This window comes from Protopterus annectens, chromosome 3.part1 (genome assembly GCF_019279795.1).
Source record: "Protopterus annectens isolate FY-2018-M chromosome 3.part1, PAN1.0, whole genome shotgun sequence".
In the NCBI taxonomy this organism is placed as follows: domain Eukaryota; kingdom Metazoa; phylum Chordata; order Ceratodontiformes; family Protopteridae; genus Protopterus; species Protopterus annectens.
Window position 1 is genome coordinate 1,845,891,657 of NC_056732.1, and position 7,172 is coordinate 1,845,898,828.

Sequence of the window (7,172 nt, forward strand, 5' to 3'; positions counted from 1 at the left end):
TAATACTACAGTTTTACTACAATTTATATTTGTTCGTGTGGTTTTATATTTAAAACCTCCATTAACTACCACATAGCTGGTAGTCTACTTAATGCTGAAAATGTGATAAGAGACCTTGGGACACAGGTGGACAGTAGTCTCTCCTTTGATAATCACATCACTACAGTGGTCAGGAAATCCTTCTACGTGGCTCATCTCATCACAAAAGGATTCTCATCCCAAAAAAAAGAGGTCATTGTTCCCCTCTACTCATCACTCATTAGACCCATTATAGAGTACAATGCCCCTTTTGGTATGTACCTCACAAGACATCTACAACAACTGGAAAGACCACAGAAATACCTCACAAAGAGGATTACTGGCCTCAAACAGATGCCCTATGCAGACCATCTCAAAAAAACTACAGCTTTACTCCATCGCCTATCGCCTACTCAGGGGCGATCTCTGCCTAACATGCAAAGCTATGTCAAACCCAGAGCTGTTGGACATGCTCCACTTAAAGAAATCCCAATCCCTCTGAGCTACACGCTCTAGGGACCTAATCCTTGTCACCACAATAAGCAGAACATGCTGGAGGGATTGATTCCTGTCCCAGAGAATTCCCATACTCTGGAACAGACTACCTATCTATGTCAAACAGAGCTCCTCATTAGCACTCTTCAAGAAAAATATTGATGACTGGATGGGAAATGGGAAATTCACCCCGGGGATCACTTCTGTGGCTCTGCTCGACAGGGGCACAGGAAAATAATTTTCTTGGGTGGCGAAAGCCAGGGTACATTTTTTGGCTAGGCTTGTATGGGCCCTAGGGCCGATAGCCTAGTACCTAGCTATGAACCTATGAACCTATGAAAAGTCCTTGCCAGGACAAACCACATGAGAAACAATAGTCACTCATATAATAATACAGGTCTCCAGGCATCACATTAGAAACCATATTAACTCATGTAAAAGTCTATGCCTCCAGGTACCACAGGAAAAAAACATAGTAACTCATGAATTAGACCATGCCTACAGACACCACATGATAAACCATAATAACTCTTGTAATAGTCCCTGCCTCCAGGAACCACATGGGAAACCATAGTAACTCAGGTAATAGTCCATTCCTCTAGGCACTACATGGGAAACCATAGTAACTAATGTAACAGTACATGCCTTCACGCACCACATAAGAAACCATAGTAACTCATGTAATAGTCATAGGTTCATAGGTTCATAGGTTGGTACTAGGCTATCAGCCCTAAGGCCTATGCAAGCCTAGCCATAACAATTCCCTGGAAATTTCTTCCCACAATATTTACTTCTCTGGGCCCCTGTCTAGCAGGTTGATTGACATAATTCCCGGGGTGAATTTCCTATCTCCCATCCAACCATCAAGGTTCCTTTTGAAGAGGGCCAATGAGGCGCTCTGCTTGACATGTATGGGCAGTCTATTCCAGAGTATAGGGAGTCTCTGGGTCGGGAACCTATCCCTCCAGCATGTTTTGTTCATTGTGATGATAAGGTTTAGATCCCTGGAGCATGTGGCTCTGAGGAATTGGGATTTCTTTAAGTGGAGCATGTCCAACAGCTCAGGGTTTGACATGGCCTTGTATGTTAAGCAGAGATCACCTCTGAGTAGACGATATGCCACAGAGTATAGCTGGAGTTTTTTTTAGACGGTCAGCATATGGCATCTGCCTTAGGCCTGTGATTCTTTTAGTGAGGTATTTCTGTGGCCTTTCCAGCTGTTGCAGATGTCTTGTGAGGTGCATACCAAATGGGGCATTATACTCTATAATGGGTCTAATGAGGGATGAGTGCAGTGGGACAATAACCTCTTTTTTTCTGGATGAAAAGCCCTTAGTGATGAGGTGTGCCACATAGAAGGATTTCCTGACTGTTGCAGCGATGTGGTTATCAAAAGTCAGACCAGTCTCTCATCACACTTTCGATGTTTAGTGTCTTGCCACCTATGTGGTAGTTCATGTGGACATGTTTTTTTCCAAAGGGGATAACTATACATTTCTTGGCATTAAGCTTGAGCCCATGGCTCTGGCACCAGGCATCTGTTTCTTTAAGGCCCTTTTGTAGAATATCCACATCATTTGGGGATTCAATAATGGCTCCCAGTTTGCAGTCATATGCGAGCTTTGTTAGCCAAAGTCCCTTAGTGTTGGCCTGTACTTCAGAGAAGTAGATGCCAAACAAGAGTGGTCCCAGGACTGAACCCTGAGATACTCCACTTGTCACTTGTCTGAAGCTGGATTTGGAGTCGACTACTTTTACAGTCAGGGTTCTGTCAGTAAGCCAGTTGGCAACCCATCGAGTGACATAGGGATTTATGCCCAGCTTAGTAAGTTTATCTATGATTCCAGAGTGGGGGATGGTGTTGAAGGCCTTGGCGGGGTCCAGATAGGCTGTGTGGACCCCCTTACCTTCGTCCACAGCTCTGGAGACTGATTCGAAGAAGTCAATCAGATTCAGGAGACATGATTGGCCCTTCACAAACCCAAACTGGGTGGGGTCCAGTGTTTCAAGGTTGCCAATATCTTTGTTTATAAGTTCCATGATAATGCATTCCATGCCCTTGCAGATCAGGCTTGTCAGACTGATGGGACGGTAGTTCACAGGATCCAAGGTGGATCCTCCCTTGTGGAGCGGGATAACTGTAGCTGTGCACCACTCATTGGGCACGAAGCCTGAGGTGAGGCTATGATTAAACATGACACTTAGGTGGGGTGCCAGTTCATTTTGTAGTTCATGTAGTACACAGCCTGGGATGTCATCTGGTCCCATGGATGCTGCATTCTTAGCTTTGGAGAGTGCTGTTTCTACCTGTGTGGCTGTGATTATCGGAATTTGGCAATCTTTTGGTATTGAGATGGGCCTTTTAGGGGGTCATCAGGGGTTTAAAACATGCAGCCGATGCCATTACATGAGTTTTTCTTGCCCCAGATGTCAGGTGCCCCCCTAATGGGAAACAATTAAATATAAAAGTACAAAGATATGCCTCCAGGCACCACATGAGAAACCATAGTAACTGATGTAATAGTCCATACCTCTAGGCATCACAAGAGAAACCAAAGTAACTACTGCAATAGTCCTTGCCTGAAGGAACCACATAATAAACCATTGTAACTCACATAATAGTCCATGCCTTCAGACACCACATGAGAAAAGTACAGTTGTGTACACTTACCATAAATGTAGATGTTTGAGTTTATTCACTGTTGCAGTCATTACATTTGGGTTATCTGCTTGCAGGTAGCCCTCAGTCAGCCTGATTAACAAAGCCTTTGGTCCTGCATCAGTTGCTGTCCCTTCTTCCATGACATCAGGTCATCAGGGGTATAAAACATGCAGCCGACACCATTACATCAGTTTTTCTTGCCCCAGATGTCAGGTGCCCCCCTAATGGGAAGCAATTAAAGATAAAAGTACAAAGATATACCGCCAACAAAAAAGCAAATACACCAAAAAGTTTTTAAGCATAGTAAAGGAAAGTAGAGGTATAGCCAAAAGAAGTTAGGGGGCTGGAGGGAGGGTAACCAGGACTGCAACAGTGAATACACTTGAACATCTACATTTATGGCAAGTGTACACAACTGTACTATGTTCTTCATGTTTCACTGTTGCAGTCATTACATTTGTGTAGATTCCCAAAACTATGGTTGGGAGGAGGAATTTAAATAGCATTAGGACCAGCTATAAGGCCCTGCAAGACTGCAGTGGCAAAGCCAGCTCTGGATTTAGAGAAAATTGGCAAATGATAATGCTTGGTGAAAGTATGTACAGAACTCCAGGTAGCAGCTTCTAGGATGTCCCTGGTAGGGACACCTCTGAGAAAGGCTGTAGAGGTAGATGCAGCCCTGGTGGAGTGAGGTCTGATCCCCTGGGGGATAGTTTTTTCCATGGTGCTTATAGCAGAAATGAATGCAATGGCCTATCAGTTTAGAAATGGTTTGCTTTGAAATAGCCTTCTCCTCTGCCCCTGCAGCAAATGCCACCAGCAGTTGCTCAGATTTCCTTTGAGGTTTAGTCCTGTCCAAGTAGAATCTAAGTTGTCTGTGCACATCTAAGGAATGCAGTATCCATTCCCCTTTGTTCTGTGGATTGGGAAAGAAGGTTGGCAAATGAATGGACTGATTAAGACTGGATACCACCTTGGGCATGAAGGATGGATTGGTTCTGAGGGACACCCTGTCTGCATGAAAGATGATGAAAGGCTCCACTGCCATAAGGGCCTGTAATTCAGATACCCTTCTAGCTGAAGTGATTGCTAAAAGGAAAGCTGTTTTCCAAGAAAGAAATTTTAAGTCCGCAGTAGCAGCTGGCTTGAAAGGAGGTAGAGTGAGTTTCTCCAAAACAAAGTTAAGGTCCCAGGCTAGGGTTGGAGCTCTCCTGGGTGGTCTCAAATTTTTGGCCTTTCTGGGGAACTGCTTGAGCAGTGGATGAGAGAAGAGTTGAAGTTCTGTGTTATAATGAGCTGAAATAGCTGAGACGTGGATTTTAATGGAGGAAAAAGACAGGCCCTTGTGAAGCATCTCAGTTAAGTATTGTAAAATCTGAGGTAAATTGTGCTCTGCTGTGCTCATCCCTTGAGACTGGTTCCAGGCACAGAATCTTTTCCATTTTTCAGCATAAGATTTTCTAGTACTAGGCCTCCTTGCCTCTACTTCCACATCTTTCCACCTCTTTTCCAAACACCTCTATCTGCACTGTACAAACCCATCATATAGATAAGTAGTACTTCTCCTTCTCTCTCACTCTGTTCCATCTCATCTAGCTGATACCACTCCTCCCACCACCCAATTTTTCTTTTTCCCTTGACTCTATTCAGCTTGTGACTTCCTTTTCTTATGATTTTACCTCTATTACAACTACTTGCTTTTGTTATGTTTTTATTTACTATCAGATGCAAAAAAAAAAAAAAAAAAAAAAAAAAATTTTTTATTATAATGTGATCGTGTGGTTGTGTATGTGTCTGTTACACTGTTTGTTTTTGTTCTGTTAATTTATTCTAATTAGTTCTGTACCTCCTGCTTAGTAGTTTTAGTTAAACTTACATTTTTTTTTTTTTTTTTGTTACCATAGACTGTAGACTGTTACAGTGAAGTTTTCTCCTCGGTACTGATGGACAGACTAGCAGTTGACTAGAGAGTCAACAAAACAAAAATAAAAAAAAATAAATAAATAAAAAGATGATATCCATCACAGGTTTACTGAGGGATGGCAAAGGGGAGGTTAGGTAATTAGCCAGGCTGCAGGGTTCAGTGTTAGAAGTTGAGGGTGCAGAATCTGGTTCTCCTGCTGAGACAACAGGGAAGGAGTCTGAGGCAGGTGCCATGGGGATAACTGTGACACACTGCACAGGAGAGGGTACCAGTGCTGGCGTGACCAGTCTGGAGCAATCAAAATCATCCTTGGTTTGTCCTGTTTGATTTTTAGTAGTACTTTGGAGATCAGAGACAGAGGGGGGAAGGCATAGACTGATAGTTTTTTCCAGCTGAAGGACAGAGCATCCGCTTTCCAGGCTTGTTTGTGGGGAGTCCTTGTGCAAAATTTGTCCAATTGGTAGTTCTGGGGAGAGGCAAATAGGTCTATATCTGGGCTCCCCCATTTGCTTGTCAACATGTTGAAAATCCTTGGCTCCAGTTTACACTCGTGTGGGTCCATGAGGTTTCTGCTTAGTCCGTCTCCCAGTGTATTTAATTTTCCTGGCAGGAATTGAGCTTGTAGGCACACTTGGTAGCTCAAGGCTGTGTTGCACAATGCCATGGCTAGTCTGCAGAGGGGGTAAGAATGCGTACCCCCCGCTTGTTTATGTACCACATAACAGTGGTGTTGTCCATCTTTACCATTAGTTGTCCTGGAAGAATGTGGTCCATGAAGGCTGTCAGAGCATTCTGTACAGCTAACATTTCTTTTTGATTGATATGCAGGTGCATTTGACTTGGGTTCCATTTGCCTTGAATGCACTTCCCTGCCAGGTGAGCCCCCCATGCATAATCTGATGCATCTGTTGTTAGGGTTTGGGTGGCAGGGGGTGGTGTGAAAGGTAGTACCTTGTTTTGGTGGCAGGCCTCTGCCCACCAAAGGAACTCTAGGTGTAGGCAAGGTAGGATAGGAATCATTGCTTCTAGATCCTGGGAATGTTGACACCATAGGCTTTTTAGATACCACTGTAGTTTCCTCATATGCAGTCTTGCATATGCAATTAGAAGAATGCAGGAGGCCATGAACCCCAAGGCTTGCAGTATTTGTCTTGCAGATAGCAGGGTTTTTGTGGCCACTTGTTTGAAGTAGATTGTCAAATGAATTTGTTTCTCTGGTGTGAGGTAAGCCATCTGGGAACTTGTATTCAAGCTTGCTCCCAGGAATATAATTTGCTGACATGGTACCAGGTGAGATTTATTTTTGTTTATAGTGTACCCCAGACAAGTTAGAACCCTTTGTACAAAGGCCAGATGATTCAAAAGTATGTCCTGGCTTTCTGCCTGAATTAGACAATCATCCAGGTATGGGTATATTTGAATATTTCTTTGCCTGCAAAATGCAATAACTGGAGCTAGGCACTTTGTGAATACCCTGGGCACAGTAGATAAGCCAAAGGGCAGTGCAGATAACTGATAGTGCACGTAGTCTGCTTTGAAGCAAAAGTATCTTCTGCAAGATTCCCTGATTGGGATGTGCAGGTATGCTTCTTTTAAATCTAGTGTTGCCAATCAGGCGTCTTTGCCTAGCATAGGAAGCAACTGGTGAAGAGACAGCATCTTGAATTTTGGAATCTCCAAAAAGGTGTTTAGAGTAGAGAGGTCCAGGATAGGACACCATGAATTGTCTTTTCTGGGTACCAGGAAATGCCTCGAGTAGAAACATTGTCCCTTTTCCTCTTCTGGTACCAGTTGAATAGTTCCTGGGGTACTACATTTAAAATACATTTGTCCTGGGTAATGAGGTCCCAATTCTTTGCATGAAGAGCAATCTTTCCCCCCAAAGGGGCAGTCAGTTGATAAGTGCTTGGAAATTTTAAAAGGAAGTCATTGAGACAGTTTACCATAGGAGGAGTCTTATTATTCCCAGATTTGGAAGTGGAGGCCCACCACTGCTTAGTCCTGTGTGTCCCCTGGGATTGAAACTTGGGGCTTCTGCTGTGTCTGGGTTTGGAAGACCTGGAAGGGGCTGGA